Below are 27,379 nucleotides of genomic sequence, written 5' to 3'. Positions count from 1 at the left end.
ACACAGAGATATTTGAAGCAGTTTTACTCACCGCCTGCGGTTCCAACACACGATCGTGACCCTTTTATTTGGGATTGCATCATCCTTAAGAAATAAACGATGTGCAAATCCTGCGTTAAACTAGGCCTTGTTTGTAAAACAAGCATCTTCGAAATGCAGGGAACAAAACAAAAACACTTGCACAACTACGTCGATGCTCTGTAAAAATAAACTCCGTCACTGGTCCCTTAATGTTTTTTTTTTTTTTTTTTTTGTAATCTGTGCAGGGTTGTCTTGCCCTCGCAACCAAAAACACACTTCTTTTGTGACAATTCGGTCTCTTGCTCTGGTCAGTGAATGTCTCTGTTCTGCTATATGGGAGCGCGAGCTCTTCCGGCAGAAGTGCCCTTAGGACCCATATAAGGAAATTCCGCTCCATCTAACGTCACACAGAGCCATACTCGAAAAAAACTTTCCGAAACTTTATCAAAAACTGGAAGGAGTATTTTTGGAACAGAAATACTCATTCAAACGTTCAACTTAATTTTTGAAACTTTGTCCATGTTTAGCATGGGAATCCAACTCTTTAACAGTATAAAAAACTCAGTATGCATAAAATAGCATTTCACCCCCCCCCCCCCCTTTTAAACAACCTACAGTACCTTGGTGATTCTGTAGCCAAGCAGATTTACAGTTCATAGTGTCTCATCAATAATACTACAATCACACTGAATAGCTTCTCCCTTCTTCCGGTCTGATATGTTGAGCTAATTTTCCCTTTTCATGTTAGAACATCAGCTAAAATAGAAACATTATTATTAAATAAATAAAATAGTTTAACTAGAGCAGAGAAGTTCATTTTGAAAACTTTTGGCAAAAATTTTAGCACACCTAGTTTCTCAACTGCTTCCACACAGACTCTTGGATACATGCTCTTTGAGTATTTGGCAACGATGACGTACAGTGCAGTTCTCACCAATATCAGGCCACAGAATATAGAAATCAGTGAATACATTCTGATGTGATTACATTTTGAAAAAGTGATGCACATTTTTGTCTGGATCAGTTAAAAAAAAAAAAAACTTAAAAGTATTGTTAAAACTGATGTTGTTTATTGCTGTCCGACAAAAGTAGCGCTGCACACTCAACATGTGTCAATGATACGTTCTTCTTAATAACTTTGGAAATGGTTTCATATTTGTATGTAACATTAACAAATTACATCAGAAGTTCTCAAGACGTATGTTAGCTACATTCACAAATGTGTTGCTGAAGTGACGGGTTTGGTCGCCCCTCATGAATATCAACAGAACCCTAATTAATATTCATGACTATGACCGTATATTACAGAGAAAAAAATAAACTCCCCTTTTAAAGTTAATAGTGTTTTCTTTCGAAGTGAAGACAATCATCCAGTATACTTTACAGCATTTTAATTTTATTTGCATATGAAACCTGATTTTGTTGCATAGCTATTTGTGAGGTCTTTTGGAAAAATACAATATTAGACCTTTTTTCAAAACTAATACTTGTCTAAAATGAAGGAAAAAAAAAAATGTACGTAAGAAAAAAAACTTTCAAAATACTCAAACTTTATTACATTTATATTTAAAACAAAAACAAATAAAACTTGGGAGAGACACTCAGCAACTCGGTCTCTTGAGTAAACGTCCATACTACAACTGCAAAAAAATACACAATATTAAGACCTTATCTGAATGCTTTATGGCAATCCAGATATCGTAGGCAGCGTAAAATGTGCAGATAGTCCAAGACGCATAAATTAACATAAATAAACTCAGTCAAGCACACAAAATCAACAGAGATTAGACCTTTAACCAATCATCCCTGGTTAATCACCTCATGCGTACCTTCATACAGAACAACTAGTAAGCTCTGCAGAAAAGTTCCTTCCATTTTACACAGTTATAAGATTTTATAGAAGATCAAACGGCTGGTGCAAATTAATTCTACCATGGTGAAGTTAAATGGATGAACTGGCAGGTAAGGCAGATGGACAATTAATTAATAAAACAACACCACATGGTTTAGTGTTGCTGATGAGAATATTCAAGTTCAAAAAAAAGTTCTCATCAACTTCAGATCTAGGCAAGCCATGATTTAGCAAATCTAGCTTTCTGTACAGCAATAAAGACAGTATATTTGAAGCAAAATATAGGTCCTGAGATATCTCTACATCCAGTGGTAAATTATTTAGGCAATACAAAAAAAAAAAATAATTATCCCTTTTCATTCCCATGTCACTTGGTCAAAAATCAAACTTGGCAAAAGTGTGAACGTTAACTCGTCTTCCTCATGGTCACACATCCATGTCTACGCTCCTCAGTAGTTAAGAACATTTTAAGGCAATGGTTAGTCTTGAAAATCTTGAGAAGCTAGTGGTGAGAAGCTGTGCTTGATGTGCAGATTTACAGGGACATCCTCTCTCCTCATCATTTGGGGGCTTTGTGGTCAAACAGCTGCAAGTCGAGCCGAACCCAAACCTCTCCAGTGGGAACTTCATGAAGCAGCAGTCTCCTAGTGGACGGACCTTTATTCTCAAGCTCTTTCTTAATAGTGGCTACAGGAACCTCAGTGCGACCTAAAAACTCTATAAAGGGAGAAAGACAAATGGGAATGTGTATTAATACATTCTAAAATTTAAAGAGAGCTCAGTTTAAGAATAATTCAATGATATAATTTAGAAATAGTATTATACTTGCTAGTTTTCATACTCACCATCTGGTGAATATTGTTCCCGCTCAAAAATCGTAATACAGAGGACATCTTGATACACGTCTTTAATGTGAAACTGACAATTGAAGCTCCACTTGGGGTTGACGGTGTCATTGATGGTCCGGGAAGTGTAGCACTGAGAACCCATGGTCACTTCACAGTATGGATTACTCTTTCCTAAAAACAAATTGCACAAGTATTAAACTATTTTTTTTTAATCATTTTTATTATTTGTTTAATAAAACCACTCACCATTTGGTTTGGAAGATTTTAGCTCTGTTGCTTCCAAGATGGTGACAAGCAGGCGACCAATTCCACTTGCTTTCATTGATCGAGCTGTGAAAAAGTATTGTAATAATTCTTTACATTTATTTAAATACCATGACATACACTGCCAATCAAAAGTTTGAGGTCAGTAAGAACTTGTAATTTATTCGCAAGAAGTCTCTTATTCTATTGAAGGCTGCATTTATTTGATCAAAAATGCAGTAAAACAGTAATATTGTGAATTATTCTTAAAATTTAAAATAACTGCTTTCTATTTAATACACAGGTAATTTATTCCTGTGATGGCAAAGCTGAATTTTCAGCTTTTACTCCAGTCTTCAGTATCACATGATCCTTCAATGGTGTATATGCCAAGAATCTGTGGTTACGATACATATCACGATACCGGGGTTGCGATACGATATGTTTTGTGTGGCTTGCCCTAATGCTAGTATTTCCTTACACTGAGGATTTGTTCAGAGATGAAGACGGTGGGGATATAAACTCAAAATGAAATAACTGGCATGAATCTTGTACGATTTTATTTTTATATTTAATATCGATATTCCATTTTTGAAAAGCGATACAGTATCGCCAATCAAAATATTGCGATACTCACGTGTATCGATATTTTCTTAAACCCCCATTTAATATGCTGATTTCGTGCTCAAGAATTTTTTTTTGTTATGCTTATCAATGCACAAAACAAATGTGCTACTTAATATTTTTGTGAAAATTCTGCAACACATTTTTTCAGGATTCCTTGATGAAAGTTCAAAACAAAAGCATTTATTTAAACAAAGGCATTTCATTCTCTAATGTCACTTTTGATCAATTTACTGCACTCATATTCAGTGGTCCATAAATAAATAAATACATACATAAATAAAACTTACATTGATAACTCTTTTCCCGTTTCTTCTTCTCCGTCTCAATGAATGCTTCTGATGCTGCTTTGATCTTCTGAACCCATGCAAGCCTAACAAGTTACCAATAAGAGATTAAATGTTTTCAATTGTTACAATTTAAGAAAATCCACACGTATGGATGTATGTGTGTGTGTGTGATATATATATATATATATATATATATATATATATATATATATATATATATATATATATATATATATATACACAGATTAATCTGCATTAAAATTCTGTCAATTCCACTTGGGCTGGCATTTCAGCAGCATGAAAAGCAGTTGTTTTTTCTCTTCCCATACAGTGTGGCGATAACAACATTCCTTTAACAGTTCATAAAATGTCCCATGTGTCCAGTAAATAGCGGCTTGCTGATAAGACTGATAAAGAGAGCGATTGCTTAAACTGACCTCTCATTAATGTGCTCAGTCTTCAGTGTGTACACACGATCTATGTGGGAAATGTGGAAGACAGGCTCATCGCTGGACGGATCTGACGGAAGCTTCACCAGAACTTCATTGAGGAACACAGGCTGGGAACACAAACATACACATTACACAATATCCCAGTGCTTATGTTGTTGTTCAAAGGTTTAACCAAAAAAGAGCACTGTTCTGTGGAGAGGAGTGGAACCCTACCTGCTTATACATCTTGTACTGGGTGTTAGATTTGGGGCTAAAGAGTCTGTCTGTTCCTGAGGAAGTGAACAGCTTGACAGCTTGAGTGAACAGCAGAAAGTCATTGAACAGAAATGCGTATAACTCCTTATTGCCCTTGGTCTTATACACTTTCCCGCTGTGCAGCAATTTACGCGGACCCAAGCAGTTGGTCAGAGAGTGGAAAGTCAAATTCTAGACAGAATAGAAGAGTAAGAAATCTATTATACAGCATTATATGAACATTTAAGCCCAAGTCTTCCAGCCAATCATCCCTCACATTTTACGGTACAATTCAAAAGTTCAGTCAGTAAGATTTTTTTTAAAAGAAATTAAAAATTTTAATTGAACAAGGTTGCATTACACTGATCAAAAGGGAGAGTTTACAATGATATAAAAATGTTTTCAAACAAATGCTGTTCTTTTGAATTTTCTATTGAACATGAATAAATATCACTGTTTCCAAACAAATATTAAGCACCCCATTCTTTTCAACACGGTCAATAAAAAGAAATGATGCATATTAGAATGAATTCTGAAGAATCATGTCACACTGAAGAGTTATGACCACTAAAAATTCAGCTTTGCCATGGGATAAACAGAAAATAATCACTTTAAATTGTAATAACATATAACAGTATTACTGTTTCTCAATTTTTTGTAAAAAAAAAAAAAAATGTAGTATAAGTGAGCGTAAGAAACCTTTTCAAAAGCAGTCAAAAAAAATCTTACAGACTCCAAACTTTTGAATGGTAATGTACAGCCAGACGATAGCTTATGACTGATCTTGTAATGCATGTTTTGAGCATCAATTTCTTTGATCAGAATAAAGATGTGTATATATAAACCGTTCCAAAGGTGTGTTTCTTACCTCTGTGATGCCTTCACACTGCACATGGGATTGGATCCACTCCAGCTTTTCAGAGTTCTCCTTCTCCCAGACACCGTCGTTCACCTGAGTGCACAGCTGCTCTGCCTTCTCCAAAGCCTCTTGCAGATGAACATGGTCCACGTGACTCTCTGGAGTGTGCTCCAGGATCTGGACACACAGATACACACCAATTAAGTATCGGTTAACAATGTGCTAATCATTTTCAACTATCAATATATATATTATATAACAAAACAGATCTAAAATAAAAGCTGTTTACACTTATTTACTCACATGTTTAATATGAAGAGGATAGCGAGTGATCCGTTGCATAGGTTTGAGTAAAAAGCTGGACAAAGGCATTCCTTTACAACGGTAGTCTGTGGCAATTTTCTGAAGAAAAAAAATTAAAAACAAGTGTTGAGATTAACATTGCTACCAAGAAAAAAAATATTCAAAAAACTCACACTGATGATGGAAAATCTAAATAAAGTCATAAAAGTATTTTTGTTAATCATCTTAAAGTATAATAATGATATTTTAATCACACTGTTTTACATTGCACTATTTTATAACACTACTTGGGATATATGCACTTTCAAAGATGTACAGGTCCTTCTCAAAAAATTTCATACATATATTTTTCATATATACTTTCATATATTTTAGATTCATTGCACACCAACTGAAATATTTCAGGTCTTTTATTGTTTTAATACTGATGATTTTGGCATACAGCTCATGAAAACCCAAAATTCCCATTTCAAAAAATTAGCATATCATGAAAAGGTTCTCTAAAACGAGCTGTTAACCTAATCACCTGAATCAACTAATTAACTCTAAACACCTGCAAAAGATTCCTGAGGGTTTTAAAAACTCCCAGCCTGGTTCATTACTCAAAACCGCAATCATGGGTAAGAGTGCCGACCTGACTGCTGTCCAGAAGGCCATCACTGACACCCCCAAGCGAGAGGGTAAGACACAGAAAGAAATTTCTGAACGAATAGGCTGTTCCCAGAGTGCTGTATCAAGGCACCTCAATGGGAAGTCTGTGGGAAGGAAAAAGTGTGGCAAAAAACGCTGCACAACGAGAAGAGGTGACCGGACCCTGAGGAAGATTGTGGAGAAGGACCGATTCCAGACCTTGGGGGACCTGCGGAAGCAGTGGACTGAGTCTGGAGTAGAAACATCCAGAGCCAATGGAAATGGGTTACAGGTGCCGCATTCCCCAGGTCAAGCCACTTTTGAACCAGAAACAGCGGCAGAAGCGTCTGACCTGGGCTACCGAGAAGCAGCACTGGACTTTTGGACAAATTTTGCATGTCATTCAGAAATCAAGGTGCCAGAGTCTGGAGGAAGACTGGGGAGAAGGAAATGCCAATATACCTGAAGTCCAGTGTCAAGTACCCACAGTCAGTGATGGTCTGGGGTGCCATGTCAGCTGCTGGTGTTGGTCCACTGTGTTTTATCAAGGGCAGGGTCAATGCAGCTAGCTATCAGGAGATTTTGGAGCACTTCATGCTTCCATCTGCTGAAAAGCTTTATGGAGATGAAGATTTCATTTTTCAGCACGACCTGGCACCTGCTCACAGTGCCAAAACCACTGGTAAATGGTTTACTGACCATGGTTTTACTGTGCTTAATTGGCCTGCCAACTCTCCTGACCTGAACCCCATAGGGAATCTGTGGGATATTGTGAAGAGAAAGTTGAGAGACGCAAGACCCAACACTCTGGATGAGCTTAAGGCTGCTATCGAAGCATCCTGGGCCTCCATAACACCTCAGCAGTGCCACAGGCTGATTGCCTCCATGCCACGCCGCACTGAAGCAGTCATTTCTGCAAAAGGATTCCCGACCAAGTATTGAGTACATAACTGAACATAATTATTTGAAGGTTGACTTTTTTTGTATTAAAAACACTTTTCTTTTATTGGTCGGATGAAATATGCTAATTTTTTGAGACAGACATTTTGGGTTTTCATGAGCTGTATACCAAAATCATCAGTATTAAAACAATAAAAGACCTGAAATATTTCAGTTGGTGTGCAATGAATCTAAAATATATGAAAGTTTAATTTTTATCATTATATTATGGAAAATAATGAACTTTATCACAATATGCTAATTTTTTGAGAAGGACCTGTATGTCCCATACTTTATGCCCCATAAAGCGTAACATTATTTATAGTCTTTAATTCAATAAATAAAGAAAATCATTAAAATAATTAAACCAAAAATAAAAATAAATAAATAAATAAATAAATATATATAGACATAATAAATAAAAGGGGAACATTATAAATTTACACACAAACAGACACATACACACACACACACACACATACATATACATATATATATATATATATATATATATATATATATATATATCTCAATACATCAATGTCCTGAAAATCTGTAAAAAAAATAAAAATAAAAAAAGTGATATATGTGAGGCTACCTTAAGGAAGTTTTTGAAGTCTGGCTCCTGATCGGTTCTCTGTTGCAGCAGTGTGGCACCGTCCAGCTGGCAGCTGCAGAAGCGGATGTAGGCCTGCATGTGTGGCAGCTCAGAGGCCAGAAGATCCCCGATCATGTGAACAGGCATGTTCTCACCCCCCGTCTTTTTCCTAGTCTTCAGAGCCCTGACAATACACACATTACGCATGATACACTGCAGAGTGGTAAAAGATAAGATTACTTCCAAGTTAACCTCACACACTTGAGCATCTTGGAGTTGCACTGGATTAGCTCCGTCCAGTTGACAAATATCATGCTCATTTCATCCTCAGTAAGACGTCCTGATTCAGACATGGGCTTGTAGAAGACCTTAAGACAGGCAACAACAAAAATATAATTTTATCTTCATAAAAGTGAAGTGAAGTGAAAGTGACATTCAGCCAAGTATGGTGACCCATACTCAGAATTTGTGCTCTGCATTTAACCCATCCGAAATGCACACACACAGAGCATTGAACACACACACACACACACACACACACACACACACACACACACACACACACACACACACACACACACACACACACACTGTGAGCACACACCCGGAACAGTGGGCAGCCATTTATGCTGCGGCGCCCGGGGAGCAGATGGGGGTTTGATGCCTTGCTCAAGGGCACCTAAGTCGTGGTATTGAAGGTGGAGAGAGAGCTGTTCATGCACTACCCCCACCCACAATTCCATCCGGCCCGAGACTAGAACCCACAACCCTTCGATTGGGAGTCCAACCCTCTAACCATTAGGCCACGACTTCCCCCAAAAAGTATATATACACAAATATATACACACATATACACACACATACACACAGATTAATTTATAAAAAGCTGTTTTATAAAGTAATAAAAAAAGTATTTCATTATTATATTATTTCCCTATTAATTACAGTACTATATTATTACAGTACACTACTTAATATTTATATTTATGCAATTAAAATCATGAGTCAACTGAAAATTTTAATGTTCATTTAATAACATAAATATTAATAATACTAATACTAAATAAATTTATTAGGTGACTTTGTACCTCTAGAACCAGCTGTAGGTCGTCAATGTATTTCTCCTCTGTCTCAATGAGCTCATGGATGTATCCTTGCCGTTTCTTCTCCCGCGGGCTCATTGAATCCAGAGTGCTCAGGTCAGTGCACCCTAAAAGAAAACGGTACAGGTGAACTCACCCAGAAGCCCATACACACAACAAAACACACGCACACATTAACGGCTCCTGGGGATCCTTCAACAACCTTAGTCCTAACACACTCAAGCGCACTCAAAAGCAGGATAATGGAAATGTGTTGATGACACTTCAAACCGCTCCGGCGTGAATCCTTACCTGCTGATGGTCTGTCTGTTTGACTATCTGGGTTGCCTTTAGTGGTGTCTTCATCGTCCACATCCCACAGCCTTAAAAATAGCAGTTTACCCCCTGAATGATCACTCATTTTTATGAGCTTTCCCTTGTGAACCTGCTCATTTACTGTGATGAACACTGCTAGCATGCAGGATTATTCAATCTGTTTTCACCCATAATACAACTGCAGGACAAACGTAACTAGATGGCAGTGAAGATTATCTAGAGGAATACTGTCAGAAAGTCGCCGCAAATTAAGGTGGTCCAATATATCAGACACTTTTAACTGATGATCAAACAATAAGATCATTGCATCATTAAATTAGTTCTATTTTACTGTAGATTATAAAATTGCTTTTTGTTTAGTTTTAAAAAAATGCATACCTGAAAGTGTTTTTTATTTTATTTTTAACTCTTACAAATATTAAAACTGAACGATGTTTGTTTTTTTTAAAACACTTTAATGTCTAGATTTCTTCAAATCAAATAAGTACAAGATCCAAGTATTTTAGATATTTTATAAGCATTACTAATAACATTCTATAAAATTGAGGCGAACATTTGTTCACAACTATTTGCATCGTTTCCCATATAATATTAACAAATCTGTTTATACAGAAACGAGTCATGCTCAAACATTGCATAAAACGCAGTAAATCTGTAACACCACCACCTAAGGTCAAAGCATTGTGCTAAAAACAGCATCTGCAGCAGAACTAGATTTCCAAATACACCACAGACTGTAACACAAGTTGTCTTTCATTGTAGTTCTTACATTGATCTCAAACTGAAAATAAATCAACAGATGCAAAACAGTGAAAAGCATCTAAAGATTCAAGATGAAACTGCCTCAAAAAAAAGTGACAGTTCTTTGTTCTTTAAAAAGTCGAAGCGCCTTCAATAACCAGAGACTAATGATACTAAGCTTAAAGTTGCATTATAGCCAGCGTATTCATGTACAGTGGATCAGTACTGTGATTGCGATGACATAATGAGGCAGTTACACACTTTGTAACATCTCTTAAAATGTAACGTCTCTGAAAATGACCAAACTGGGGAGCAACAGCTTTACAGTGATGTCTCACAGTCCCAAAATGACCGTATAAAAGAAGCTGCTACTTTTAAAGAAACTTCAGGCAAACAAAACTTGAAGAGAATTCAAAAAAGAAAAACTATAAAAAAGATTCCCTAAGCCCCTAATAATCAGTTAAGACTGGCCCAGACTACCAGTCGACTAAACAACAAGCCTTGTTTCAGTTTAAAAGAGACTGGTGAGGAAAGATACAGGGAGGTGAGAGGGTGAATAAATGATGGTTTCAGCACCACCTTCACTTTGAGAGGGGGATAGTGGGTCTCTTATGGATGAAGGAAAGGAAAAGTGCTACCACCCTAAGAGAAAGACACAAATGAGAAGAAAAAAGTCGAATGGGGGAAAAAAAAAAACTGTGAGAGAAATAAACGCGTGGCTAAATATGGAGGACGAGAAGAAAAGTCTAACATTAGATACTACATATACAACAGTTCAAGATTGGAAATACCCTTTTCAGTATAACGAAAATAAAATCAACCAAAATGTCATTATAATAATGTAGTGAAATTGTAACATTGCATAATAAACACCCACATTCAAGAAGCATAGACTGCAACTATTTTTTTTTTAGATTAAATCATCTTAAACCAATTTAACTATGAAAATAAGTTAAAGAATCTTAAAGCAAATTTTATAGTCGTGAACACAACCAAAAACTGGCATGATGTAAAAAAAAATAAAAAAAATAAAAAAAAACCACAGAACCAAAATAGACTGGTCTGTTTATGGGTCTCTACTTACACTGCTGACTGGGGTCAGAATCAGAGGTGGTCATTTTCACATAGTTGGTAGGAATCAAGCCTGTGACCCCGTTGAGCTCTCCTTTCCACCAGTCAGGATCGCTTTTGTCCAGCACGTTGATAACTTGACTCTTCGTGAAGCTCAGCTCATCCTCATTTGCTGCGGTGTAGTCGTATATGGCAATGACTTGGCCGACTACAGGGAGAGCGATGAGGAGAGATTTAAAAAAATAAAAAATATCAACCCTGGAAACTTGAACCGTTTCTTACCAGCCGCGGATGCAGGTGTAGATTTGCCGCTGTTTGAGCCCAGAAGCTTGACGTGTGAAGCAGGGAACCAGCCCTTCTGACGCTTCTTCCCCCTGGCCTGAGGACACAAACAAAAACAAAAAATGCAGAATTTTTAATCTATCTGTCTGTCTATCAAATTAGCTTAATATTATTTTGCTTGAGGAAGTAAATAAAATACATTTACTTATATATTACTTATATATATATATATATATATATATATATATATATATATATATATATATATATATATATATATATATATATATATATATATATATATATATATATATATATATATATATATATATAGACACACACATACATATATATATATATATATATACACACATACACACAGTTTTGTCAAAATAAATTCAAAATTCGAAAATTATGATAAAAATGTGTGAGTAATTTGGTTAACTACTGGTAACTGGCCTAAGCATGAAATTAATTATCATCAATTATTGTGTGTACAATTCCAGATATAACTATTGACAGATATATTTTCAACTGATATAAACCGATGTATCCTAAACAATATTGGCCATATGATTGCATACATGGAAAAAGTCTGTAAAACTATTAAAAACTGTTCTTTTGTTAGTTTCTTGATTAACACAAGCGGCGGTAATGGCTCATTTAAAGGGATACTCCACCCCAAAATGAACATTTTGTCATTAAATCACTAACCCCCATGTCGTTCCAAACCAATAAAAGCTTTGTTCGTCTTCTGAACACAATTCAAGATATTTTGAATGAAAACCGGGAGGCTTTTGAATGTCCCATTGACTGCCAAGTAAGTTACACTGTCCAGGTCCAGAATGAATTATGAAAAGCATTGTCAGAATAGTCCATTTGATATCACTGTTTCAACTGTAATGTTTTGAAGTGACATTAATACTGTTTCTAAGCAAAGAAAATAAAAATAATAACTTTATTCAACAATTCCTTTGTCTCCTCTGTGTCTCACCACATCACTCAAACTGCCTACCGCGCCACAAGGATGCACTGTTTCTACGTGTATTTATGCTTTGATTTGAAAGAAAACAGAGCATCCTTGTTGCACGCTGACACAGAAGAGCGTAGGCAGTTTGACTGATTCTTTCATACATTTCTGGACTTTGACAGTGGCAGTCTGTGGGACAGTAAAAAGCCTCGCGGTTTTCATCCAAAATATCTTGAATTGTGTTCCAAAGACGAACTGAGCTTTTACGGATTTGGAATGACATGAGGGGAAAGTGATTAATGACAAAATTTTAAGAATAAACTGTCCACTCACTTGCAGTTCCCCGAGCCACCAGCCGGAGGGGTTCTTGGTGAGGATGAGGATGAGCTGTCCTGGGGCTAGATTCAACTGCTCTGCACTTGCAGCTGTGTACACAGTGGTCACCTGGGCCACTTCTGCAAACAAAATAACATGTTATAGGTTTAAATAACTTTGATTAATTACAGCAATTCATCCTTTGTTACTTACCTGGTTTCCTTCCAGGTGTTCCAGGTTTACCAGGGAGACTTGACGTCTAATAAGGGGGAAAAATTTTTTTTATCATAAAATAACAACATGTATAAATGCCAGTATCCTTAAATTCAAAAATAAAAATTACATCGGTCTCCTTTGGCTTGACATAATTGGAGGGGAAGACTCCTGATCGGTCTCCGATGCTGCCTCTCCACCACTCCCCTTCTCTCTCTGATATCAGGAGGGTGTCTCCCTCGGTGAAGGTCAGGTCTCCAGGCTCAGGGCTCTCGTAAGTGTACAGCGCCACATATTCTGATGACAGTATCAACATACAAACACGGTTCAGGGTAACGTGGAACACTGGGACAATACTGATGTCAAGAGATTAATCTGTGATGTCTTCACAAGCATAACAGACACAAAATATACTTAAAATTAATATAGTGTATACACAGACACACACACATGCATGCGCACACACACACACATCCACGCGAATAAAAGTTTTGGTCACCCACAAGGACTAATTAAATCACACTAAACACCTAATTATCAGAGAACTAATTACATAAATTACACTGTTCAAAAGTTTGGGGTCAGATTAAAACAATAATAAATGAATACTTTTACGCAGCAAGAATGCTTTAAATTGATCACAAATGACAGTAAATAAATATATAATGCTATAAAAGATTGCCACTTAAAAAACTTTCTATTCTTCAAAAATTTATGAGATGTTTCTTGAGCAGCAAATCAGCATATTAGAATGATTTCTGAAGGATCATGTGACACCGAAGACTGGAGTTCTGAAAATTCAGTTTTGCCATCAATAAATGACAATTTTAAAACAGAAAACAAGTTATTTTAAATTGCAGCAATATTTTGAGATATTACAGTTTTTAATAAAATGAATGCAGTGGAGAGCATCTTACCAACTCCAAACTTTTTATTAAATAATAAAACTAAATGCAATTAATAGGTGACAGTGCACATTTTAGGGATGCACAAAATTACATGTTGTTGGAGTTTCTGAATATATAATCATAAATGACTTAACATGATGTTCAAATGCAGTATTGCAAAAAATATATATTTTCTTGCTGTAAGAGAAAAATCACAAACTGCTTCAGAGTCTCACAATTGCAAAGTTTCCTGGTGGACAAACTCAGTTTTTTTTCTTACCTTCATAGTTGGATACATCTGCTGTGTCAGATCCTTCAGTGGAACTATGGGGGAAAATTTTTTAACTTTAAACAAGCACCAAATTAGATGATTAAAGTGTTTCAGGACAAAGCTGTTAAATGCCAAAATAACAACAACAAACTCAAACACAGAAAGTAAAGCAACACTACATTAGAATTAGTCTCTTTAAAAGGAACATCTGCACCTCTGTACACCAGTGAGTTTTAGTATGCAAAGAAACACTTGGTTTAGTTTGAAAATACCATTTCATATTAACACTTTTCACAGACAAAGTACATGTAACACTCACAGCTACACACTCTATCCATTTTGTTCACAATCACTTTGGCATTGTTATTACTGATATTTAACCAATTCAGCACAGTGTGTGTATTTACTCTGCTTGTGCATCAGAGGCGCTCAGCACTGTAACATAGGTTTTGGGGAACCACCCCTGAACCCCACTGAGCTCTCCAAGCCACCAGTTCTCCTGCTGCTCCAGAACTGTGATCACATCATCTTTGGAGAAGTTGAGATGGTTGTCGGTCTTTGCAGTCCATGAGCACAGAGCTTGAGCTTGCACATTCCCCACCACCTGAAACCATGCAGCAAATGTCATTGCATTTTATCACGATGAAGTTGTAGCTTACATAAACACTGTCGTTATTCTCAAAGGATCCTGCATACCTGACCATGGTTGGAAGAGGCGGAGCCTGTGGCATGAGTGGGGGTGAAAGCGGAGTTCAGCCGTGATCCACTCGCCCCGTCACTCGGTTTGCTGGTGAAGAAGGGGTTTTAGAATATTCTACATGTTCTACCATCATGCTCAAGTTTTGAAATGAATCAGTGCATCTTTATGAACTCTTTCACACAAAGTCCTTTTATTTATAGATTTTCTTTCTATTTGTTTCAGAGAATAACGAAAACATTGCATTAGACTTCATGTGAAAAATTGTTTCATAATATTTTATACTTAAGGACTTGATGTGAACATGTGTACTCAAAATGCATTTTTTCTTGTTTCATATAAAAGACATGCGGTTTGTAGCTGTGAATGTTTTCTGTGATGGCTCGGCACCCACATGCACTTTGTCTGTTAGTGCAAATAGGGGAAAGTGTGTACAAATGATTGTGCAAGAGATGTAAATGAAGCATTTGAACAGTATGAGGTCGTCAGATTGGAGATCACACCTGACAGAGATGGAGACCTGTGGCTTTAGGGCTTGTTTGGCCACGAGTGGAGCCTCAGATTTGGCCTGCTTCTCCACATAGCTCTCAGGGAACCAGCCCATCTTCCCCTGCCGACTGCCGTACAGCCAGCCCTGCTCTCGCTCTATGCTCTCATCCACCTAAACAAACAGAAATCCAGCTGAGTAAACTCTAAACCTGAACCCTATGCTATTCAATCACAATCACTTTAAACAGAGAGAGAAAAAAAAAGGATTATGAAATTACAAATGAAACATTTTTACAGATTTATAATTTTTGAAAGACACTTATGGACAACAAGCTATATCAAAAATAATAATGCAATGTAATATTGTTTATTTATTAATTAATTAATTGTATATAAAGGGTTAATTTTCTTCAAAATATAATAAAGGAAAGGCATGATCTAGCACCTTACATTTTGTCCTTTAGATTTTGGAGTGAACAAATAAAGCCATGGTATGGTGTACATTTTAGGACATCCTCATACCTCAGTCATATGACGAAAGGCATCATGACTCAGACTAAAATGCTCCAGCCATTGGATTAAATGGCATCACGCCTCAGACTGTAAGGTTTCAGGTCTCAGGTCTTGTGTGCGTGCACTTGGATGGGTTAAATGCAGAGCACCAATTCAGAGTATGGGTTACCATGCTATGCTTGTCAAAATGTCACGACTTTCACTTTTGTGCAATTAGGCATCGGGCAAAACAGACTCATCAAGCAAAATGGATTCAGGTGTAAGTTTAGCGTTGCCCTGCCTCAATGTGATGTCACATGCTCTACCTGTCTCAATCTGTATTTCTTCTGATCTGCGTGCATAAGACTTTTGAATTTTGTACATTTGTATTATTTGCTAATTTTATTAGCACGTTTAAGAAAGTTTGCTAAAAAACATGTAACTTTGTTAACTTGTATGTTGACAAACTATAGTGAAGATAAAGAGATCTTTGGGTCTATGACACTGCATTGTTATAAGCACAGGGCAACTTTGTGTACAGAGGTTACTAGAGAAACAGCTAGCTGTTCCGCGTCTAATGTCAGATCATTCAGCCGGTTGCAGTTTTTCTGCTGACTAATGTCAAACAGGATGTTGAGTCCTGTATAGAACATAACCAGTGAAACATGATAAAAACTGTAAGAAAATATATCAGATACTGCTTGACTTCAGTCTCTCTCTCTCTCTAATGCTCGAATGACATTTACATAAAGTACATTGTCAGAGGATTACATATAAATATATAAAATATATGCCAATAAATTATATACAACACACAGACACACACACACACAGACACACACACAATCATTTTATTGTGGAGCGGGAGATTAAGAAAAAGACAATTTAAGGATGATGTTATGATGGTATAAAAGCAAACAGAATAAAAAAAAATACCTTAATCTACTTTATAGTAGAAAAGAAGTTGTAATTCTAATCGAAAGCCAAACTGTCACAGTTTCTCCATGTTTAAAAGCAGCAGTCCCTAGTAATCGATTGTATAAATTGCTATATAAATATGCTTAAACGTGATGTGCCTTTACTGGAGTGCCGCTTGCAGAGCTAGTGTCACTATGATGATCAGATGTTTTCATAACTGCCTCTTTCCGCTGTCATTTTGTTGTGTTTATTTTGTAATCAAGAGGAAAGCTCACAGCACATAATTACATATTCTTCTAATCTCCGCTCTCTGCAGTGTGCACAGTGCTGGGATGTTCGCTTACTGTAGCACTGGTCCCATATTTTGAACTACTTTTTACCCCTAAACAGGAAAAGCTGTGAATATTATCAGGGTTTTGAGTCCGTTTCGCCAGATGCCTAATTTTATGAGACCTGACACCTGACATTATTTTTTCGTGACAACTGAATCCTTTCAGTCTTGAGGTACGATGCCTTTTTGTCACATGACCGAGGACTGAGGATGTCCTAAAATGTACACTGTATCCCGGACCACTGGGGGGTTTTGTGAGATTTGCTCTCAAACTGACCTCAATCAGGTCATCGCTTTCAAAGGAAAGCTCCTCATCGTTTCTGGCAGTGAAGGGGTAGAGGGCTTTAAACGTCGTCAGTGCTGCTGATCTCCTGTGCTGTGTGCCAAGAGGATGTCTGCTGCCTGAAACCACAAGGATAATTTCATTAACTCCAATCAACTCAGAGATAACCGAACTAGCCATGAGAGTTGATTATTAAAGTCACAGTACACTTTTCCTTACCTTTCCTCTCCTCCAGGCCGCGCAGAAGAGCAGCAACAATGTCTGATTTAACAGTGTTCTTCTTGTTCTGTTCATTGTCTCCCAGTCTTGTGGCTGCAGCCTCTTCCTCCTGCAGTTTCTTCTTCCGCTCCTCATCCTGTTTCCTCTGCTCCTCCTCCCGACGCCTCCTGTCCTCCTCTTCCTGCCTCTTCCGGTCCTCCTCTTTTCTTTTTCTCTCCTCTGCATCTCTCTTGGCAGCGTCTTGTGCACGTTGTCTCCTCCTCTCCTCCTCCTCACGCTCCTTTCTTCTTTCCTCTTCCCGTCTCTCCTCCTCTTTCCTCCTCCGCTCCTCCTCTGCTCTTCTGCGCTCCTCCTCCAATCTTAACTCCTCCTGCCGCCTCCTTTCCTCCTCCAGTTTTTTCCGTTCTTCCTCCAGTTTTCTCCTCTCCTCCTCCAGTTTCCTCCTTTCCTCATCTCGCCGCCTGCGGTCCTCTTCCTCCTCCTGCCTCCTTTTCTCCTCGAGTCTGCGTCGCTCTTGTTCTCTCCTTTCCTCCTCCTCCTCCCTGCGCCTCCTCTCCTCCTCCTCCTCCCGGGCTTTGTGCTCTCGCTCAGCTTGTTCTCTAGCGGCCTGTAAACGAGCTTGTCTCTCCTTCTCCTCCTCCTCACGAAGTTTGGCTTCTCTCTCCTCCTGTATTTTCCTCTGTTTCTCCTCCTCTTCACGCCGCAGTTTCTCCTGCCACTGCCGCTCCTTCTCCAGTTTGATGCGTCTTTATAGGGAAAGAAGTTTTGCTTGTGAAATCCTGAATACTTCCATGTACGTGCGAGTATACTATAGGAAAAAGATACTTACGTCTGCTCTTCCTCTTCTCTCCTCTTCTTTTCCAGTTCCTCCTGCTTGCGTTTCTTTAGCTCTCTGATTTTTTCTTCCTTAATAGTGCGTAGTTTTTCCAAAGCAGACTGTTGTGTCCTCTGGCTCTCTCGGAGATCCTAATTAACAAACCACAAGATTATGGCACACTAAACTCAATTGTACTCCATTGTAGCAAAGACCCAAAACAACCTTAAGATTAAACTGAAATCAATAATTTACCCAATTTACTTTCTTAACACTGATACTTGACTTTTTAGTTTATCTTTTAACCAAGACAAAGTTTTCTTCTGAAGTGAAAATGTCATTAAGACCATAAGGTATTTTTTATTTCTTACAAAACTTTCACACATCTGACTACATTCTGATATGTAATGCATAATTTGTTACATTCCAAATCAATTTAAACTAGTTTAACATCCATTTTCAATCAGAAGTACATCGCAATAAAAGGATTCATGTTGACTTGAAAGCCAGAATGCACTCTAAAGCAGTGCTGTTATATTGAACTAAAACTTAATTTCAGCTAATTGCCAAAGAAACTTCCAATTTTCATTTAGAAAAAAAAAAAAAAAAAAAAAAAAAAAACTGAAACTAATACAATTTTACAAACTACATGAAAATTACAAATTAAAATATATATATATATATATATATATATATATATATATATATATATATATATATATATATATATATATATATATATATATATATATATATATATATATATATATATATATATATATATATATAAAAGAAACTATAAAATGAAAATAAAAACTTACAATTAAACCCTGGTTCAAAATATTAATAAAAACTATATAGCAGTATCACAATGATGCTAAAATTATGCTCCAAACGGACACTTTTTTAAATAAATATATAAATAATTGATAAATTGTGAATAAATCGTTTCACCCAGAAATTAGTCACATTATGGAAGTAAAACGCTTTGTGAATGATTTTTTATTTTATTTTATTTTATGTCTTCAATCCATCCCTGATGATATGTACAGTAAAGATCCTTGGGAAACATTCTAAAGGTGAAGCTGCCACAGTGAGAGTGAGCAGGAAAAGGGAAAAAAAGAGACCTTCAAAAGGAAGAAGAGATTGCTGAGGCAACTCAGTAAAGAGAGCAGGCCTTTAAGCATGCAGTCATCCATTTCCTCAAACTGCAGCGAAAGCCAGGGAGAGACAGACAAGTAGACAGACAGACAGAAAAGCTCTACAGCTAGTGATAGAGACACAGGGACAAAAGCATAAGGGGTTATTCGCATTAGAGTCATCAGGAAGAGTCTATATGCTGTTAGCACTCATCGGTTAAGAAAGATTTGCTAAATATCTGGGGAATTAAATATTTTCATATCACTCAAATTAAAGTGTCAATTAGCACCTTGTAAAGTGTAACTAGTCTAGCTAAACATATGGATCAGTTTGTGCTGTTCTGAATGGATTGCATGCATTAATTAGTCAGGGCTGAGTGATATTAAAGGCTTACCTGGATTTCTTTCTTATACTGATCCATATCTGCCAATTTAACTGCAGTCTCCTTCTCCAAAGCATTAAGCTGTTCTTTAAGCTTTCGACAGGTAAGATCCTTCTCTTCCACATTACTCCGTAAAGTTTTCACTGTCGCAGCTGCATCAAGAAAAAAAGAAAGTTAAACAACAACATAAAAATTGTTGGTGCTCTCTTAATAACAGAGAACAAGGTTTATTGCTATTGTTATAATTTTACGATTCAACACCAGTCATTCCATTACAGATGCTTGTATAACAATTTTATTTATTTTTGAATACTTGGGGGGGGTTGGGGGGGCATAATTGGCCAAATGTTTCTTACTAGGGAGGTTGTTCAGATTGAGGTTGCGTAGTCTGTCATTGAGTTTTTGCTGTTCTATGGTCGACTGTCCCAACTTGCTCTTAAATTCCTGCAAAAAATCACATACAGTCATTATGATTACTACTATGCTCTTGTGAAGCAATCTAAAATGTAGATTTATTAGGAATAAATGGAGTTTAAATATATATTTCAGTATAAATTTGTAAAAAGATTTCATTTAAATGCGTGTAGACACATTCATTATTCATGTGTGCTTTTACAGATGCAGCAGTCAGACCTCTAACTGTTTCTGCAGAGAGTGGATTTCTGTGATGCAGCAGTCTCTTTTGTGGTTGATCATTTCCAGCTCATTTTTATGGATTCTCTTTTTGCCTTCAGCATCTCGGAGCTTGTCAGTTATTTGTTTCTGCTTGTTGCCCTAAAAAAAGAGATCGGTTTTTTCAAGCATTCTGGCGGTTTAAAAAAGTAATAATTGTACTGAAATGTGTGGTTAAATTGAAAGTGCTTGGTTTCACACATAATGTGTCTGGATGAAATGTGAACGTTGATAGCATAATGTCCTGTAGCCTCACCACAGCCTCTAGCTCCATCTCCAGACTCTTCTTCTTGGCTCGGAGCTTGATGATCTCCTCCTGCTCTTCACTCTTCTGATTTAGGAGCTCCTGCTTTCTCCTCCTTTCCCACTCAAGCTGCCGCTGGCGCTCCAGCTCCTTCTTGGCTGCCTGTACGGAAAATCATAGCAGTATTCCGTAAAAAAAAAATTATGTTTTTATTTATATAGATTATTTTCCTTTTATACCTATACAAACCTTTTGGGAAATGTAATATTTTGGTCAGAATCTGAAACGTTATCACATGGTCATCCTCTCACCTCCTTCCTCTCCAGCTCTTTAAGTCTCTCCTCTTCTCTTTGTCGCTCCAGCTCTCTCTGTCGCTCCAGCCTGAGCTCTTCCTCCCTCTTCCTCTTCAGCTCCAGCTCTCGCGCCTCCCTCTCTCTTCTCTCCTGCTCCTCTCGGGCCTTCTGTGCCCTCCTCTCCTCTTCCCTGCGCTGCTGCTCCAGAAGTGCCTGTCGCCGCTTCTCCAGCTCAGCATTTCCCATCTCCATATTTTTCTTGAACTTATCTTCAAAAGTCCCTAGACACACAGAGCACACATATACATAATTACAATGAACTGGGATGTTCAAACAGCTATTATATTTGATAAATATTAAATATATAAAAATGATATAAATAGAAATTATTTATACCAATTTTTTTTTTTTATGTCTTTCACAAATCAAATAGCATTACACAATCGGTGAGCCTAAAGAGAATACATATGTTTCAATTCTTTGATACCTGGTTTTTTTTTTTTTTTGGTAAAAAAAGTCATAGATATTTGTATTATGTAATAATGGGTGTGGTGTAAAGCCATACAATTGTTCCTTGGTTTCTGCGGAGGCTCAGACTCATAGAGGTCCTCAGCCAGGCCTGCATAGATCGAGCCAGTGGTTCCATTCACAGACTCACCAAGCTTCCCCCTGTAGGTTTATATTTATGGAGAAAAAACATTGACAAATCAATTCAGATAATAATTTGAAACATATTTTTACATTCATGACCAATGTTTTATATACATATAATCATTATATTAGATTAAGTTTTTAGTCAATTGGAGATTAGGTTACAAACTAGTCAGCGGTACCTCAGTGATGGGGGCACCAGCTCTGAAGGGAGTGCCATAGGCAGCGGCTGGCCCATTTTAGCCATGTCTACCAGATGCATGGCAAGAATAAACTCATCAGCCTTCAGTTTACCATCCTTATCCACATCAGCAAGATTCCTGACCAAAAAAAAGTTCCAAAAATGTCATTAAATCAAGGCATTTTGTAGCTAAATATTGATAAAACCTGAAATGTGTTAACTTTTTTTTAAATAGAAAATGTCATATGCAACGGGGGTGCAAAAAAAGAGAGATATGCACAATAAAAGCATTTTCAAAAGCAGTCTTTTGAACCCACCTTTACAGGTCTCATAAAATTAGGCTTGTCATAAATTAGCAATGAAGTGCATGAAGCTACTCTTGTGCAATGAAATCTTCCCCCGAGTTAGATTTTTATAACGAAAAAAAAAAGCTTTATGCAAGTACTGGGGAGAGCAAACACCTACCAGATGGCAGCTAGCTGAGTCTGAGAAAGCATTGTTGTAGCCATTATATTTCTCACTTGAGGACCTGCAGAAAAAAAAAATAAAAAAAAAAATAATTACATTATATGGATGCCATTTACCATCTTCAGAGAAAAGGATTTTTCCAAGATAAAAACATTTAAGGGAGAAAAATGCTTATTTGCTGTGATTTATATCACTGGTATGACTTTTTGTATTGTGTGTTTTTTTTGTTTTTTTTACAACCAGCTTGTAAATAATAGTTGCTGTACTAAAGTAACTGGTCTGAGAAGAGCTGGATGATATTCCTAAAGTCAATGGTGGAATCCTACCAAAACCTGCAATGCATAATGACATCTAGAAACTCTTCTAACACAGATAAATCAGTGTCCCCTTTTCAACTTCTATGTAACAATATAGCTTGCCTATGACATGTAGGCAGAGGGCTTTCACTTAATGCCATACAATTGTGAAATAAACCTCACAAAGTCATGTTTTACCCACTTCCTCATTTCTGAAAGTCTCTAGTACGGATGTCTTTGTCATGAGAGATGTAAGTGATAGAGACAACTGCTTTGCAGATGAGACATATGGGTGTGGATAGCCATCTTACTGCACTACTCACCTTCAGATGAAGTCTCTAAACTCCATATTAACCATACAATCATGAGATTAGCACAGTAATCACAATCACATTTTAAAAGTTTTGTCCCCAGGCATCATTAAGAGAAGCTATAGCATGTTGGTGTTAGCTGAACTATCCATTTGCCATTATTTGCACACTAGTAAGACAACCTACCATTTTTTTAAACCGATTTCCGGTTTGATTCTTTGAAAATCATTTTTAACAAAGTACCTGTTAGATAACCATCATTTGCTTGTCCAGGCTGTTAAACTGCTGCCTATATTTGAGGCGTGATGCCTGTGGGATGGCCCAATCAGAAAGGCCGCCCTTTGGAGAGTTGCTGTTCAGTGATGTGGAGGAGGAGCTGTAGACATAAGTACACAAGTCACTTTGTGTGTAGATGGTACTCAACATGTCCTCAACAAGAGGATTAATTATGTACTAAAATAGGTCCGTGTGTGGAAGTTCCTGACCTGCTCGAGCCCAGGTCCAACAAAGATGGATTCATGTTCATTGGAGTGGCAGAGAAGCCCAGTGGAGAAGAGGAAAATGAATTTGACAACTGGAGATCTATGGGGGGGGAAAACACATCAAACACATCTTGAAAGAAATGTGTAGTCAATAGCACGCAATGGCAGAGACAGAGCGCACAAGCCATTAACGAAGGAACACATCATGCATGAGAATATAAGCCACAAAGTCATCATTTTTAGAGGGTTAAGGCATAAAGAGTTGCTTGTTAAATCAACATATTATACTTGTAGACTGAGCTAGTCCTGACACAAAGAGACCGAAGCAGAGAAAATGCTGACTGCAGTAAGAACAAAAGAGATCAGTGTCATTTCACCGTTAGCACACCGTTTCTGTCATAATCTCAAAAAACAAATGGCATAATTTTACTAGATTCAGGCTTCACTGGCATGTGGACATTAGTGTCTCTTACTGGAAGTGAGAGGAATGGGGGTAGGCTGTAGAATGGCAATAGGTCCATTAGGCAGGGCTGGAGTGCTGATGGTGGGCATCACTGACATTGACAGCCCTGTGCCCATCATGGGAGTCATGCCCGGCATGGGGCTCATGGTGGTCATTGGTATAGGGGTCAGAATGGGCATGTTCGGCATCATGGATACATTTGGCATAGCTCCCATTCCTGCAAATTCAAACGGACAATAAGAGAACATTCAGTAGATAAATTACTTGAGAGGTTTCCAACCATTCCTTTTTATAGCAAGTCCTAATTAGTTTGACACTAGCTACATTTATTTTTTTACAAATATCAAAAACCAAAGCTACATCTTAAAGCTGACAAGCTGAGGACACATTTCTCTGGTACACTTCAAAGGTTGTGGTTACAGCCATCTGTTCTACATTACTTCAACTCCACTGTATCTTTTGGCCATCAAGCAGTGCACCTGCTGTCATACGAGGGACTTTCAAGAGAATTGAGGTTTTCCTAGCAAGTGGGGAAGTGACACTTACAGTATTTTGCACTTTTGCAGCATTGGCTACAACATTAAACTGCCATTGTACCTTTAAAGCTTAAATGACCTCTACATAACTGACCTCCATACAATATTGGCCAGATTGCTGAACACTGAATACTGGAGCGGCATTCATGTGTGACTGCGACCGGTCATGGTAACAAAAGAGAAAATTTGTCCTGTTCTACATTGTGGTACATAGTAAGGATAACAATTAGATTAACATAAAAAAATCTGTTGTTACAACAGTAAACTGTGTAGCGATTCACATTTTTGTGGCAGTGCAATGCTGTTATAATCCCAATGGCCTCTCAGATCATTGTTTGGCTGGTTATAGTCTAGTTTGGCAGCGTACCGAGAGGTGTTGCTGGCATGGTTGGAACTGGCACAGGTGGCTGCTTCATGATGATGGGCAGAGCTGTAGGAAGATTCTGTCCCTGCAGTTTCATCTTGATCAGCTTCATGGCTATAGAAAACTCCAGCCGGTCCATCCTACCATCTTTATTCATATCAGCCAGGGCCCTGCCATACGCAAACAAACAGACAAGCAATCAGGTCAAGACTTCACCAGTAATTCATTTTCTTTCCTTTTATTTTTTTTATGATTTCCTTTTTAGATTGTACATGGTCAGGATTTCTTACCAGATCTCAGCTAGCACAGACTGGGGAAGCCCTGACTGAATGAAGAAGTTCCGTGCCTTCTCCCCTATAATTATATAAAAATAAAATATTTTGGTAAATGTTTTCATACGTAGTAGATAAAATATTAATTAATTTGTTTGTATATACAATTAATTAGAATAAATGAATCTTGAATTAAAATGTTAATATAAATAATAATATTAATGTTTTTAACATTAAGAAATTTTAACAAAGGCTCCCCATTACATACCTGTAACGTAGCCCTGTACTGGCGAGAGGGAGTCAAACTTCTGATCATGTTTGTCCCTCTCCTCTGGGGTTATAGCCCAAATACTCCGACCACCTTAAAAAGCAAAGTAGACAAAAGAATGAGGGATGAAGTAGAGAGAAATAGGGAAAATAATTAAACTACTAATTATGCAGGCCGGTTCAATACTCTAGTATCAGCAGGTACATTTATTTTGCATAGTGCAGAGCTTTTGCATAGTCAGGCTATTTGAATGATATATGTGGCACATTACTTCTGTCTTTCGGTGCAAGCATACAATGTAAAGGGCAAAAAAAAAAAAAAGAAAATGTTACACTATATAACATTACAATTCACATCAACTAGGTCTGACTTTATAAAACCCAAACTGGATTGGAAATAGAGATGCACCATTTGCAATTTTCTTTGGAAGTGTGCCCTGCCAATAGATTTGTGTGAATTCCAATTTTCTTTCTAATAAAAAAAACAAATCTATGCAAATTTCAATGTAAGAAGTATTTATATAATAAAATAAATTGTTAAACATTACAATTCCCCCAATCTGGACTAAGCTACAGATTTTCTCAAAATAAAGTGCTCTGTGACTGGAAAGAGGAAGAAATGGTTAACTTAAATAGAGTTTCTGTATGTAACAAAACAGATGTAATTTCCCATTGTGTTTATAAATTGTAATTTTTTCCCCCTAACCTTATTAAAATGTGTCATTTTTCACATCAAATGCTTACTTTGTTTCAATTAATTCAGTTAGAATAATAGGAAACTGTAGAATTGTTACAATTCAAATTAAATTAGTATTAACAAACTCTATCATTCCACTGCGGAGAAAACAGAAGCTGCATCTGAAGTGGCATTAGATGTATTTACACAGATAGTTGGATGAAGCCGAGGTGCCATAAATGCATTTACACTGAAAAAAATTCAAATGTATAAATAATTTTATAAGTTTAATGTTTTACATAATTTAAAATGCTGAAAAATGCAATGATACTTTTAAAGAGCCACACAGATGGGAAATCAAAAATTACTTGTATTACAGTGTATGATATAGCTGTCCATCAGTGTAAACAATGTGCAAAGTAATTAAACCAAAAAGTACACGATTTATAAAGTTATTGGCTTCTAAAGTAAGGAGTCGACTCTGAATCGCTAAAACAAGTCATTATAGATTTCAAATCTTTTGCCCATCTCTATGTACGTCACTAGGAACACTTTGCATAATAATCTCCTGACCTGGCCCACCCCCGCACACAGACGCTCTGGTTGGTGTGAGAGCATCATGTCGAGGAGACAGTGTGTTTATGAAATGAAAAGAATGAAGATCAGAATAACCAATGGCTAAAATTCATTTTCACCACAATACCAGAGCAGTACAACAAATCCCTTTTGTTCTGTTCACAACATTTCACTGATGACTGCTTTTCTAATCTCGGTGAGTACAAGGCGGGATTTTCAAAGCGTTTGGCCATAAAAGAGGGTTCATTACCAACTTTATTTAGACCAACGAGCATCTCCGAATCACAAACGCGAAGTATGATTTTGAAGTTATGTGTCTGTTTTCTCCCGAGCATCTTATCAGTATGTGTTCTGTCTGCAGCCTTTGTCTGCGTTGATTTTCATTTACAAACACGTCATTAAAATGAAGTGCAACAAGTGCTGCTAACAGATATTCTGTGATAAAGTAATCCATATGAAAACAAGGCGATGTCTGTTTTTCACGTCTCCCTTCATTATATCTAATGTGACCACGCCCCTGCGCTGAACGCGCTATTCAGATTCAAACTGAAGCGCGGCTTGAATACACCCACACAGAAGAAAAAGCAGCGAGACTGTTCAAGTTTTTTTATTTTACTGTTTGCTTCGCAATGAGGAATAAGACATAATTCACCCCAAAAGATGCTAACGCATTGTTTACCATGAAGTTGTGTGCGGAACAACCAATCAAAACTATGTCAGTTGACCAATCAGAACACAGTATGCTACCGAAATGTGGGGTTTAAGGAAACTGAATCTTTTGAACAGCTTCGCGCGAACCGT

The 27,379-nt window shown here is 37.2% G+C and overlaps 1 pseudogene; it reads right to left on the bottom strand.

Moving 5' to 3' along the window:
• Positions 1-1,397: 1,397 nt before the first annotated feature.
• Positions 1,398-27,379, bottom strand: part of LOC113088935 (intersectin-2-like) — a 37,904-nt pseudogene continuing 11,922 nt past the window's right edge.

Source organism: Carassius auratus, unplaced genomic scaffold (assembly GCF_003368295.1).
Source record: "Carassius auratus strain Wakin unplaced genomic scaffold, ASM336829v1 scaf_tig00047652, whole genome shotgun sequence".
NCBI classification, from domain to species: domain Eukaryota; kingdom Metazoa; phylum Chordata; class Actinopteri; order Cypriniformes; family Cyprinidae; genus Carassius; species Carassius auratus.
Note: the sequence above shows the minus strand (reverse complement) of the source record. Positions and strands in the feature narration are given on the sequence as shown.